Source organism: Manis javanica, chromosome 4 (assembly GCF_040802235.1).
Source record: "Manis javanica isolate MJ-LG chromosome 4, MJ_LKY, whole genome shotgun sequence".
In the NCBI taxonomy this organism is placed as follows: domain Eukaryota; kingdom Metazoa; phylum Chordata; class Mammalia; order Pholidota; family Manidae; genus Manis; species Manis javanica.
The window spans coordinates 145,598,355-145,614,130 of NC_133159.1; the positions used below are offsets into that span (position 1 = coordinate 145,598,355).

Sequence of the window (15,776 nt, forward strand, 5' to 3'; positions counted from 1 at the left end):
CTGACAGAGATGCAGAGAAAAATGCAAGAGCAATGGGATGAAGTCCGGAGAGAGATCACAGATGTCAGGAAGGAGATCACAGAAGTGAAACAATCCCTGGAAGGATTTATAAACAGAATGGATAAGATGCAAGAGGCCATTGAAGGAATAGAAACCAGAGAACAGGAACGTATAGAAGCTGACATAGAGAGAGATAAAAGATCTCCAGGAATGAAACAATATTAAGAGAACTATGTGACCAATCCAAAAGGAATAATATTCATATTATAGGGGTACCAGAAGAAGAAGAAAGAGGAAAAGGGATAGAAAGTCTCTTTGAAGAAATAATTGCTGAAAACTTCCCCAAACTCGGGGAGGAAATAATCGAACAGACCACGGAATTACACAGAACCCCCAACAGAAAGGATCCAAGGAGGACAACACCAAGACACATAATAATTAAAATGGCAAGGATCAAGGACAAGGAAAGAGTTTTAAAGGCAGCTAGAGAGAAAAAGGTCACCTATAAAGGAAAACCCATCAGGCTGACATCAGACTTCTCGACAGAAACCCTACAGGCCAGAAGAGAATGGCATGATATATTTAATGCAATGAAACAGTAGGGCCTTGAACCAAGGATACTGTATCCAGCACGACTATCATTTTAATATGATGGCAGGATTAAACAATTCCCAGACAAGCAAAAGCTGAGGGAATTTGCTTCCCACAAACCACCTCTACAGGGCATCCTACCGGGACTGCTCTAGATGGGAGCACTCCTAAAAAGAGCACAGAACAAAACACACAACATATGAAGAATGGAGGAGGAGGAATAAGAAGGGAGAGAAGAAAAGAATCTCCAGACAATGTATATAACAGCTCAATAAGCGAGCTAAGTTAGGCAGTAAGATACTAAAGAAGCTAACCTTGAACCTTTGGTAACCACGAATCTAAAGCCTGCAATGGCAATAAGTACATATCTCTCAATAGTCACCCTAAATTTAAATAGACTTAATGAACCAATCAAAAGACACAGAGTAATAGAATGGATAAAAAAGCAAGACCCATCTATATGCTGCTTACAAGAAACTCACCTCAAACCCAAAGGCAAGCACAGACTAAAAGTCAAGGGATGGAAAAACATATTTCAGGCAAACAACAGTGAGAAGAAAGTAGGGGTTGCAGTACTAATATCAGGCAAAATAGACTTCAAAACAAAGAAAGTAATGAGATTAAGAAGGACACTACATAATGATAAAGGGCTCAGTCCAACAAGAGGATATAACCATTCTAAATATATATGCACCCAATACAGGAGCACCAGCATATGTGAAACAAATACTAACAGAACTAAAGAGGGAAATAGACTGCAATGCATTCATTTTAGGAGACTTCAACACACCACTCACCCCAAAGGATAGATACACCGGGCAGAAAATAAGTAAGGACACACAGGCACTGAACAACACACTAGAACAGATGGACCTAATAGACATCTATAGAACTCTACATCCAAAAGCAACAGGATATACATTCTTCTCAAGTGCACATGGAACATTCTCCAGAATAGACCACATACTAGCTCACAAAAAGAGCCTCAGTAAACTCCAAAATATTGAAATTCTACCAACCAATTTTTCAGACCACAAAGGTATAAAAGTAGAAATAAATTCTACAAAGAAAACACAGAAGGCTCACAAACACATGGAGGCTTCACAACATGCTACTAAATAATCAATGGATCAATGAACAAATCAAAATAGAGATCAAGGAATATATAGAAACAAATGAGAACAACAACACAAAGCCCCAACTTCTGTGGGACGCAGCAAAAGCAGTCTTAAGAGGAAAGTATATAGCGATCCAGGCACACTTGAAGAAGGAAGAACAATCCCAAATGAATAGTCTAACATCACAATTATTGACACTGGAAAAAGAAGAACAAATGAGGCCTGAAGTCAGCAGAAGGAGGGACATAATAAAGATCAGAGAAGAAATAAACAAAATTGAGAAGAATAAAACAATAGCAAAAATCAACGAAACCAAGAGCTGGTTCTTTGAGAAAATTAACAAAATAGATAAGCCTCTAGCCAAACTTATTAAGAGAAAAAGAGAATCAACACAAATCAACATAATCAGAAATGAGAATGGAAAAATCATGACAGACTCCACAGAAATACAAAGAATTATTAAAGACTACTATGAAAACCTATATGCCAACAAGCTGGAAAACCTAGAGGAAATGGACAACTTCCTAGAAAAATTCAACCTCCCAAGACTGACCAAGGAAGAAACACAAAAGTTAAACAAACCAATTACGAGCAAAGAAATTGAAACGGTAATCAAAAAACTACCCAAGAACAAAACCCCGGGGCCGGACGGATTTACCTCGGAATTTTATCAGACACACAGAGAAGACATAATACCCATTCTCCTTAAAGTGTTCCACAAAATAGAAGAGGGAATACTCCCAAACTCATTCTATGAAGCCAACATCACCCTAATACCAAAACCAGGCAAAGACCCCACCAAAAAAGAAAATTACAGACCAAGATCCCTGATGAATGTAGATGCAAAAATACTCAATAAAATATTAGCAAACAGAATTCAACAATATATCAAAAGGATCATACACCATGACCAAGTGGGATTCATCCCAGGGATGCAAGGATGGTACAACATTCAAAAGTCCATCAACATCATCCACCACATCAACAAAAAGAAAGACAAAAACCACATGATCATCTCCATAGATGCTGAAAAAGCATTTGACAAAATTCAACATCCATTCATGATGAAAACTCTCAGCAAAATGGGAATAGAGGGCAAGTACCTCAACGTAATAAAGGCCATATATGATAAACCCACAGCCAGCATTATACTGAACAGCGAGAAGCTGAAAGCATTTCCACTGAGATCGGGAACCAGACAGGGATGCCCACTCTCCCCACTGTTATTTAACGTAGTACTGGAGGTCCTAGCCACGGCAATCAGACAAAACAAAGAAATACAAGGAATCCAGATTGGTAAAGAAGAAGTTAAACGGTCACTATTTGCAGATGATATGATACTGTACATAAAAAACCCTAAAGACTCCACTCCAAAACTACTAGAACTGATATCGGAATACAGCAACGTTGCAGGATACAAAATTAACACACAGAAATCTGTAGCTTTCCTGTACACTAACAATGAGCCAATAGAAAGAGAAATCAGGAAAACAATTCCATTCACCATTGCATCAAAAAGAATAAAATACCTAGGAATAAACCTAACCAAAGAAGTGAAAGACTTATACTCTGAAAACTACAAGTCACTCTTAAGAGAAATTGAAGGGGACACTAATAAATGGAAACTCATCCTATGCTCATGGCTAGGAAGAATTAATATCGTCAAAATGGCCATCCTGCCCAAAGCAATATACAGATTTGATGCAATCCCTCTCAAATTACCAGCAGCATTCTTCAATGAATTGGAGCAAATAATTCAAAAATTCATATGGAAAGAACAAAGACCCAGAATAGCCAAAGCAATCCTGAAAAAGAAGAATAAAGTAGGGGGGATCTCACTCCCCAACTTCAAGCTCTACTACAAAGCCATAGTAATCAAGACAATTTGGTACTGGCACAAGAACAGAGCCAGAGATCAGTGGAACAGATTAGAGACTCCAGAAATTAACCCAAACATATATGGTCAATTAATATTTGATAAAGGAGCCATGGACATACAATGGCAAAATGGCAGTCTCTTCAACAGATGGTGCTGGCAAAACTGGACAGCTACATGTAGGAGAATGAAACTGGACCATTGTCTAACCCCATATACAAAGGTAAACTCATAATGGATCAAAGACCTGACTGTAAGTCACGAAACCATTAAACTCTTGGAAAAAAACATAGGCAAAAACCTCTTAGACATAAACATGAGAGACCTCTTCTTGAACATATCTCCCTGGGCAAGGAAAACAACAGCAAAAATGAGCAAGTGGGACTACATTAAGCTGAAAAGCTTCTGTACAGCGAAAGATACCATCAATAGAACAAAAAGGAACCCTACAGTATGGGAGAATATATTTGAAAATGACAGATCCGATAAAGGATTGACGTCCAGAATATATAAAGAGCTCACACGCCTTAACAAACAAAAAACAAATAACCCAATTGAAAAATGGGCAGAGGAACTGAACAGACAGTTCTCGAAAAAAGAAATACAGATGGACAACAGACACATGAAAAGATGCTCCACATCGCTAATTATCAGAGAAATGCAAATTAAAACTGCAATGAGGTATCACTTCACACCAGTAAGGATAGCTGCCATCCAAAAGACAAACAACAACAAATATTGGCGAGGCTGTGGAGAAAGGGGAACCCTCTTACACTGCTGGTGGGAATGTAAATTAGTTCAACCATTGTGGAAAGCAGTATGGAGGTTCATCAAAATGCTCAAAACAGACCTACCATTTGACCCAGGAATTCCACTCCTAGGAATTTACCCTAAGAACGCAGCAATCAAGTTTAAGAAAGACAGATGCACCCCTATGTTTATCACAGCACTATTTACAATAGCCAAGAATTGGAAGCAACCTAAATGTCCATCGGTAGATGAATGGTTAAAGAAGATGTGGTACATATACACAATGGAATACTACTCAGCCATAAGAAGTGGAAAAATCCAACCATTTGCAGCAACATGGATGGAGCTGGAGAATATTATGCTCAGTGAAATAAGCCATGCGGAGAAAGAGAAATACCAAATGATTTCACTCATCTAAGGAGTATAAGAACAAAGGAAAAACTGAAGGAACAAAACAGCAGCAGAATTACAGAACCCAAAAATGGACTAACAGGTACCAAAGGGAAAGGAACTGGGGAGGATGGGTGGGCAGGGAGGGATAAGGGGGGTGAAGAAGAAGGGGGTATTAAGATTAGCATACATGGGGGGGGAGGGAGAAAGGGGAGGATGGGCTGTACAACACAGAGAGGACAAGTAGTGATTCTACAACATTTTGCAAAGCTGATGGACAGTAACTGTAATGTGGTTTTTAGGGGGGACCTGACAGGGGAGAGCATAATAAACATAGTATTCTTCATGTAAGTGTAGATTAAAGATTAAAAAAAAAGAAAGAAAAGGGGGATTACTCCTTGATAGGATAAAACTATTAGTCAATCAAAGATCAACGCATGCTTTAAATATCCTTAATGATGATCACTTAAAGGGTGTCAGATGATCAGCTATGGAGGTACTCTTTTCTGATAATATTCCTTTCTCTTAATAAAAAAAAAAAAAAAAAGCAGACCTCCAGGGAATTCTACACAGTGGTATAGAAGGCATGTCAAAGTGTGGGCAAAGGGTCTGTTTGTTTCTATGCAGAAGATCAAGGCCTAGCTTGGCTACCCAGAAAATGAACTAAGATACGATATGTGGAGGAGCTTCCGGCATCAGCACTCTCTGGAGGACTTGTGCCGGGGGATCATCATCAAAAAGCCTCCACAGGGATCCAGACGATGCTGCGGTTGTGGCTGCATCCACCCCACCGTTTCCTGGACTTGCCATTGGAATGAGGAGGGAGATGTCTAGGCTGGCATGTGCATACAGTGAGATAACGAATTTGACCAGATCTGTACTGTTGGAACTCAACCAGGAGTTGGGAGGGGTGCAAGTTGTAGCACTCCAAAATCTTATGTCTATAGACTATCTACAGTTAAAAGAACATATGGGATGTGAACAGATCCCAGAAATGGGTTGCTTTAATTTGTCTGATTTCTCTCAGACTGTTCAAGTACAGTTGGACAATATCCATCATATCATAGACAAATTTTCACAAATACCTAGGGTGCCTAAATGGTTTTCTTGGCTTCACTGGAGATGGATGGTAATTATAGATTTGCTTTGTTTATGTCACTGTATTCCTATTATGTTAATATGTGAGCGCAAGTTAGTAGTTTAAAACCTTTACATGCTTAACGTACTCTACAAGAAGATATGTCAAAGAAATAATCCTCCCATGTTTTCTTCCATATGCTACCTCTATAGCTTTTCTTCTTCCTTCCTAATTACAACCCTTAAATAGAATTCGTGCCTCATATCGAATTTACCGAGTATCATAATTCCTCCAGGTGGTAAAGATACCTCGAGACAAGTGCTGGGCATAGAAGCCACAGGGCATAAATCTGCAAAGAAGTAAAAAGCTAACCTTTTCAAACAATATGGCTTCTCTCTCACTTACCAACTTTACATTTCCCTGTATGGCCCCGGAAGATGACTGGTTAGCCAGAGACGGGTAAGATTCCTCAAGGGAGGAACAACCTAAGACAGGCACAGTCGCAGGGGGGCCATCAGGTGAGAAATTGGGGATCAACAGAGGTGAGGCTCAGAACCTCACCCCCCCTGTTTTGAGAGAAATCTTCTGCATCCGTGGATGTTTTGCTGCCCTTGTCTATCTTGGATTAACACCTAGTCTACAGGCACACACCTGATCATCTACAATTGCTCTCTTACAACACTAAACTATGTTTTCTACCTTTATCTTGCATCTACCTACCACTTCAGCATTTTATTAAAAATAAAAATAATAATAATAATAAAGGGAGAAATGTGGGATCCACATATAAATCAAGTATAAAAATCAAACGAATATTCATATTTGACCTGATTGTTTATAGTTCATAATGCGTGATCAAAACCGAAAGTTTCTGTGATGAATGCCCTTGTACTGTTCACCATGTAAGAATTTATTCACTATGTAAGAATTCGTTCACCATGTAAGAACTTGTTCATTATGCTTCAGAAGATTGGAGACTGATGAGAATTAGGCTTGAGATGGATTAATGATTGTGCATTGAGCATTGACCCCCCCTATACAGAATTTTATTGTTGTTAACCATTTGATCAATAAATATGAGAGATGCCCTCTCAAAAATAAAAAAAAATAAAAAAATGATTAAAATGGTAAATTTTATATTATGTGTATCTTACCTCAAATTTTTTCCCAATTAAAAAAGAAAGAAACAAAACCCCACACCCTTTAGCTATGACTTTCCTATCCCTTTTCCTCACCCCTTCAGCCCTAAGGAACAGCTAACCTACTTTCTGTGTCTGTGGAGATTTGCCCATTCTGTACACTTTGGAACCATATAATATACAGTCTTTTGTGACTGGCTTCTTTCACTTAGTATAATTTTTCAAGACTTGTGACAAGTGAATGTTGAGCATCTTTTCATGTGCTTTTTGGCCATTTGTACATCTTTGGAGAAATGTCAATTCAAATCCTTTGCACATTTGAAAATTGGGTTGCCTTTTTATTATTGAGTTGTAAGAGTTCTTTATATATTCTAGACACAAGTCCCTTAGCAGACATATGATATCAAATAATTTCTCCTATTCTGTTGGTTGTCTTTGCACTGTTTTGAAGCATAGAAGTTTTACATTTTGATCAAATCCAATACCTACGTTTTTCTGTTGTTCATGCTTTTATTGTCATTTCTAAGAATCCTTTGACAAAACCAAGGTCATGCAGTTTTACCCTACGACTTTTATATTTTTAACTGTTACATTTAGGTCTTTGATACGTTTTAATGTTCATATATGGTAAGAGGTATGGGTCCAATTTCATTGTTTTGCTAAAGAGCTACCTTTCTAATTAGCACAAGATAAAGTTCAAAAGTGGGCATACTAAATGCAGTGTAGTACCCTGGAGTAGATTCCAGAACAGAAAAGAGCATAAAGACTGGGAAAATCTGAATAAAGTTTGTAGTTTAGTTAATAGTATCAGTGTATCAATGTTGATTTCTTAGTTTTGATAAAGGTACTGTGGTTATGAAACTTGTAAACTTTTAAGGATTTGAGTGAAGATTATAGGGTGGAACTCTTTACTATTATTGCAAAATCTGCAAATCTCATACTACTTTAAAACACTAAGTTAAAGTCACTGTCATTTATGAAAATCCAAACTCATTAGTAATGATGATTACATTACAATTAAATCAGATTAAGATGAGATTACTTTTGCCTATCATACACACACACAAAAAAACATACACAAAAATATTTAATGTCTACAGTCATGTTTCTCCCTTCAGGATTACAGGATGTGCTTACTCATCATGTTTTATTCATCTTCTCTAATCTGGAACAATTTGCTCAACCCTTCCTTGTCTTTTATAACACTGGCAGTTGTTGAGACTACATAGCAGTACTTACCTTACCAAATTTGTGTTTGTCTGAAGCTTCTTCAAGATTAGATTCTGGTTACACATCTCTGGCTGAAATACTACATGAGTTATATTGTGTCCTTTTCAGGGTATCATATCTGGATGCATACAATGTCTGTTCATCACTGGTTACTAATTTTCATCACCCACTCAAGGTATTTGACTGTTTCTTTCCAATGTATATAGTTACAACCCCTGTTTCCTACTTTGTATCTAACAAGCAATCCGTGGAGAGATACTTTTAAACTATATATCCTGCTCATCAAACTTTCCCCCTAGGTTTAGCAACCACTGAAGATTCTACCCAAAACAATCTTTGCAATGATTGCTGCAATCTTCAAAATGCTGGTTTTTCCCAACTCTACCATTCCCTTCCCATGTATCAGTCAGCATTCTATTATAAAGAAAAGCCCTCCCTTTCCAACTATCTATCCATCCTTCATCTATCATGGAAATTAGGAATTCCTATTTTATTCAATGGGTTATAATCAATAGATGTTTATGTTGATGCTCAAATTGTTCCAGATCTGGCCAGTGGGAGCACCTTCAAGCTGGTTCTAGCATCCTCTTGAAAGAGCCCCCTTTTTTTTTAAAGCATTTTTTAACCTTCTGGTACAAGATATTCTAGAGCTTATCTTTAATGATCCCTGTCCCCACAATAGAATGAACCATTACTCCAAGAGCTCTTGATCCATGTAGTTAGGAATTGAAGATCTGAGTACTAAGTGTGTTTGTTGCTACTGGGATATCAATGCAACTAGAATCTTACAGAAGAGAGAGCTAGGAAATATATATGTCATACAATTAGTTCATATTAATGCCACAAATTCCTATCCAATACCTGTCTAGTCCCACATGGTTCTTCCTTACTTTTGCCAGTTTCCTATTTCTATCATTCTTTCAGTTAGGATCTGACTCCAAATGACATCAAAATTACTCACTGCTCAATCTTGAAACACACAGTTTCAGAACTGTCACACCCATACCAATATGAAACAAATTTACTGAGAAGAGTTCAAGATTTTCTTGCAGTTTCCTCTTCCCAAGGAGACAAAGGGTATAAAGTTAAAATACTGTGTATGTAAGTTACTCATATTGGCTTTGTTTTTTACTCCAATGTGATTATAGCCCAAATACAGTTGTATTCATTGTTCCTGCTTGCCTTTTCATGACTCCCCCCCATACATTATGACTTAATTTTAACTTTTAGCTATATAGAATATTTATTATCAAAAGAGGCAAAAGAAGTTATCATTCTGTCCTCTATCTACTTCTTTCTAGTCCCCACATATCTGTATTTACTGTATACAAATTATACTTAATAAAGTAAGTCAATTAAAAAACACTACTGACACACATTGAAGGACTACATGACAGGGATTTTTTCAACAGGGTTCTCTTATTGGGCCCATTTCTAAGAGTCTGTATATTTTTTTCCTTTATTATTCTATATTTCTCCACATTAGTATTAAGGAGAACAACAGGAGAAGTGTACATTCAGACAAAACTGTAACACAGAAAAAAGGTTGTTTATGAAATACCTGTTTTCTGAGTGTCTCTTCCCTTATTCTGTGTCCAACTCAGAAATCAAACAAACATAACCTACATCACACACACACACATAAAGCATGTGTACACAAAAATATTCTGAAGGATGTTTATGCATATTTTAATAGCAGCTGTCCTTGGCTTGGGTAGGAAAATTACAGAGGGAATTTCTACTACCTTATTTTTACCTCTAATTTACAAATGGGAAATAAATAAAAAGTTCAAATTGTTACAAATTTGGAACACATTTTCTCTAAGGAAATAATATTTCAAATTGTTGTTTTATTCTTAAGGTACCCATTAAAACTAAAATAGCTAAATCTGTAATACTACCAAAATATTAAACATCTATACAAAACTTGTTGCTGAGGAAAAAACGCAATCTTAATAGGAAGAAATAATGAATGAATAATAATGAAATGTGTGCACGGGACTTTACGTAAGTCAGTGTTTTGCAGTATTTGATTCAATAGTAATGTATGTCATAAAACTGCTAAAGTAGTGTAAACAACATGGAAATTAAAGCAGAATATCTTTCCCGTTTTTTCAATAATCTAAGAAGCTCAATAAATAAAATGATCTTTTCATATACACCTAATGCAAGTGACTATAAAATAGACTATTGCCTATATCTCTTTGTATTACTGATTTTTACTCTTCCAGGACTGGATATTAAATAAACACTGGTCACTGACATTAAGCCTTTAACACTTACAGAGTACACTGCTCCAAAGGTTCCATGGCCAACTTCTCTGAGATCTGTGAAGAGCTTCTCTGGATCTTCTTTGAAGAAGAGTTCTGCAATTTCAGGGTCCTTCAGGCCCTCTGTTGGGATAGTTGACAGCATCCTGCTGGGCAATCAGCTGCCTGATTCTAATGGTATATTGCTATCCCAATCCTTGGTTCGTCTGCATGAATGAAGCCACTTTGGCATACACTATTGTAGAGAAATAAGAAAAGAAAAAAGGAAAAGAAAAAGTTGCTAAGAATAATTAGTATAACATCATTTTCTGACTACATATATAAAATTATCTTAGACCTGGAATTTCACTGAAAAGAAGTGTTGCCTACTAGTGCAGGAGTCTTAAACCCGGCTCGTCATCACAATCACCTACGCTGCTTTAAAAAGAAAAGATTCCCACTATACATAGTATGTAAGTACATACTATACATACACTTCTAAAACTTAGATAGATCTTTACGTCCTGGAAGGCTTTCTGTATCAGTACTTAAAGATTTATCTAACTCTGATGCAATAAGCTCATCAGCAAAAGAGATAAATATAGTAGGAAGACCATTAAAAACATGCCCAACAACTCAAAATGTACCCATAATATGTTTCTGACAACAGGAAGATTTCTACCTATTAATGACCTTCAAATGCAAGAAAATAAGACAGTAGGTTTAATTTGTTAAATCAGTAAGATTTCTTTTCCTTTCAGATACCACATGGCAGTGTTTAGTCAACTTTAACACAGACATTCCTAAGAGAAATGAAATGCGAGAAAGTAATGAATTTATCATAGATAACTGTTTCCTTCATAACCTGATTCACATTAAAATATGGCCTTATCAGATCTGCTTCCTTACATAAGTAGATACATTACAGAATTCCTGGTGGTTCTGATGGCAGTTCCTTTATATCAGATTACCAAATTTTAAAAATGACTGCCATAAATGAGAAGCTTCACAACCTGGTTCTAGAATGACACTGCTTACATTAGATAGGAATCCTGGCAAAAATTATTTACCAACTATGAATTTGGGTAGCCTCATTTTCCAAATCTATAAAATGAAAGAAATAACCTACCTCCTTAGAGTAGCTGTGAGGGTTAAATGAGTTAATAAATGTTAAGTATAGACTAGTACTCAGGAACAATAAGCAGTACATTAAATGTTAGTTATCATGACCTCCTTAAATTTACCAATTAAAATTAAAAACTCCAAAATTGATTTCATTAAACTCATAAGAGAAAATAAAGCTCTAGCCAGTTCTTTCCATGCCCAAAGCATATTTTTTTAATTTTTAAATGTTTTAAATTTTTTTTAATTTCAGAAATTTTTTAAACTAAAGAAAAAGTTTTAAGCCTGTCTCATTTTTAGTGAAGTCAACTGAACCAATTATAATGCTTGTCATTAAACTTCTAACTACATAAAACACATTTACATATCTTTTACTTCTCCCTAAATTAATACTACATTGCAGTAAAAACTCAAATCATTAGTTTGTATTCCTTTTCTAACATATTTTCAAAGCTGCCCCATATTCTACACTTTTACCAATCTCTGTGCTCTGGAAGTTAGTTCCCTGGAACAGAGCGTCAATTACAATTCTTCCAAGAATGTGTGACCACAGGAAAGTCACTTAACTTATCACTTCTAAGTAAAAATGAGGAGACTGAAATAAATTCTATATAAACTCTTACTATTCAATTAATATACCTGTGAAAAACAAAAAGCCTTCTATGTTACTTAAGACCTTATTTAAGAACGTTGAATTATCAGATTATACTACATTTATTACAAGCAGTATTTTACATAAAAATTTGTAAGTCCCTGCATGATCTGCATCTTCTTTTCTATTTGCCTAACAAATTCCCACTCAAAATCTTTCAAAATTTAGAGTAAAGGTAATGTTTGTGAAGTTTTAACTCCAGTAGGAAGAGCTGGTCACTGTCCCTTCATGCTCCAAAACATCCTTCAGCATTTCCTACACCACGAGTACCCCTCTGCTCTAGACAAGTAGGCACGATGTGACTCATTCATCTTTACATTACCTCTGTACATCCTACACACTATGTCTTACAGTTAATATACACATATTTGTTGGACCAAATGATTACTTCATTCTTCCTACAGCCCCTTTAAAAAATTATAAGAAATTTTGCTCAAATTTGAGAAAAATAAAATAGAATGTTTTTAAAACTACAACACAAACTCTGATTAGGGAGACTACCCAAACAGCTTTTAGCAAATTTTTTTAATCCACAAAAGACTAACTCATTAACAAATTTCTATGTCAAAAAATTTGAGTCAAACACAAGAACAGAAACATCCACATTAAGGGTTAATATTCCTAAATATATACACATCATTCAAATCATTCACAAAGTACCTAATCCAACAATATATAAATGGCCAAAGGATATCAATATTCCATAAGCAGGTAATATAAATAATTGGACAGAGAAGTCAAAACCTGAAATATAATGGGTGTAGTCATGAGTTTTGTGATTCCGCTTTCCTCTATCTCCTGGCTTTGACCAAAGTGTTGCCTGAGTAACTATTTTGATGGTGCTGATGACAAGAAAACTCTTAAAAGGAATCCTGCTCTTCTGTCCCAAAGGGGACCCTGTGATCTTCAGATTGTGCGGAAATATGCCATTTTCCCCCTTTTCTTTTTTCAGCCACAGACATGCAGTGCCAAAGGAACAGAACAGCCCTGTGAGAAAAACCTCTCTCTCTGGCCAGGAAAGCTAGGAAGCAGGGTCTCTGTCATTCACAAAGGATGAGGGGAACTGTCATGTTTTTTCTCATTTTCTCTCTTCCTTCTGCACTTTAAGCAAGGACAGCCCCAGTTACGGGGGAGCTGTACAATGCAAAAGTCGAAACGCATCTGTGTCTTTCTGATCATAGTAACTGGGAAAAGGCCACTGGAAACTGAAGAGTATGGAGGAAATCATGGAGACGAAAACAACTGGAAAAGACAACCCCATTCTGGGTATGAAGTAATACAAATAACAACTTGTGTTTGCTGAAAATAGACTCAGAAAGTATAGCAAAGACTATGAGAAAGAGAACTAAGAATGGATGACATATACTACTGACTAAGTCCTAGGCTATCACTGACAGATATAGCACAGGGCAAATGCAAAGAGCTCAGGGAAAGTTTTGAAAACAGAACTAGTCCTAGAAGCACCACATACAGAAAGCGAGACAGAACGTGTCCTCTAAAACAAACAAATCATGACCTCACCCCAGTAAGGATGGCCAGCATCGAAATGACTAAGAACAACAAATGCTGGTGAGGATGCGGAGAAAGGGGAACCCTCCTACGCTGCTGGTGGGAATGTAAGCTAGTTCAACCATTATGGAAAGCATTATGGAGGTTCCTCAAAAAACTAAAAATAGAAATACCATTTGACCCGGGAATCCCACTCCTTGGAATTTACGCAAAGAATACAAGTTCTCAAATTCAAAAGGACATATGCACCCCTATATTTATGGCAGCACTTTTTTACAATACCCATGATATGGAAGCAACCTAAGTGTCCATCAGTAGATGAATGAATAAAGAAGATGTGGTACATATATACAGTGGAATACTATTCGGCCATAAGAAAAAAATCGTACCACTTACAACAACATAGTTGGAGCTGGAAGACATTATGCTAAGTGAAATAGGCCAGATGGAGAAAGACAAATGCCAAATGATTTCCATCATTCGTGGAGGATAACAATGAAGCAAAACTGAAGGAACAAAAAAACAGCAGACTCACAGACTCCAAGATGGAACCAGTGATTAACAAAGGGGAGGGGTGTGGACAGGTGGGTGGGGAGGGAGGAAGAAAGGGATTGAGGGGTATTTTCCTTAGTACACATGGCGTGGGCGATCACGGGGAGAACTGTACCACAGAGAAGGGCCATACGGGATCTGTGGCATCTTGCTGCACTGATGGACAGCGACTGCATTGGGGTATGGGTGGGGACTTGATAATATGGGTAAATGTAGTAACCACATTATTTTTTCATAGGAAACCTTCATAAGAGTGTGTATCAATCATACCTTACTAAAAAGTAAAAGTAAGTAAATCAATAAAACAAATCAACCTTCTTGAGAAGATGCAAACATGACTCAGAAATGACAATATCATATACAAAATGGCCAGAATAAAATTCAACCTCTAGTACACAATGTGAAACAAACAACACACACATACACACAACTGGAAAATGTGACAAATTCTCAAGGAAAAGAAAGGACAGACGCCTATTTTGAGATGCCTCACGCTGGAATTATCATATAAAGACTTTAAAGCAGCTGTTGTAAGCATAGTACATGCGCTAATGGTTAACACTCTTGAAAAAACTGGAAAGACTTAAGTTCTTAGCAGAAAAATACAAACTATCAAAACAGATCCACATGGAAAAATTTAGAACTGAAAAATATAATGAAAAGAAAGTGCATGGGCTCAACCGCTGAGCAGAGATGATAGAAGAGTCTGTAAAGTTGAAGATAACAAAGCAATAGAAATGCTCTACACTGAAGGAAAGAGAGGAAAAAACAATGGAAAAAATGAATACATCCTTAGAAACTTGTGGGACAGTATCAATTTGTCTTAATTTCACATTGTAGGTGTTACATAAAGGAAAAGAAATTTAATTATTTTAGAGAAAACAATTCTTAGTGAAAGGTGAAAAGATCACAGATTTGACAAAAACATAAATTTAGAGGCTCACGACACTCAGCAAACCCCAAAGAGCAAATTCAAAGAGTTTAGGCCTGAGAAGGCCTCAACTCAAAATCAGTAACAAACAGTGAGGCCTGATAAGGCCTAAACATGTCATAATGCTGAAAACCAAAGATAAACTAAAATTTGAGTGATTACAGATTTCTCATGAAATATGATGGAGGCCACAGAATGTTGAATAATATGTTTAAAGTGAGGAAAGAAAAGAACTGCCAACCCAGAAGAGAATCCTTCCTCTAAGCAAGTCGTGTGGAATGAATGCAAAAAAAAAACAGAGGGTGAGAGAGAGAAAGACACAGATAATGGAAAGCTAAGAGAATCTGACCTCCATTAAGGGGAATGTGAAATATTAAACGAAAGGAAGCTAAAGGCTATGTTAATACCAGACAAAATATTGAGAGCTTCAGAGCTATGAAAACTACAAGGAGTAAAGAGGGACATTACAGAATGTTGTGATTCCATTCATCAAATTCTAAATGTACACTCACCTGACGAAAGAGCTTCAAATTACAGGAAGGAAAAATTGATACAACTGAAAAGAGAAAAGTCTGTAACTCCACCACCA

At 36.7% G+C, this 15,776-nt stretch overlaps 1 pseudogene; it reads left to right on the plus strand.

The window, feature by feature from the left end:
* The window catches only part of LOC140849088 (protein phosphatase 1D-like), a 107,257-nt pseudogene extending 94,080 nt beyond the window's left edge, over positions 1 to 13,177 (plus strand).
* The last annotated feature ends 2,599 nt before the right edge of the window (positions 13,178 to 15,776 follow it).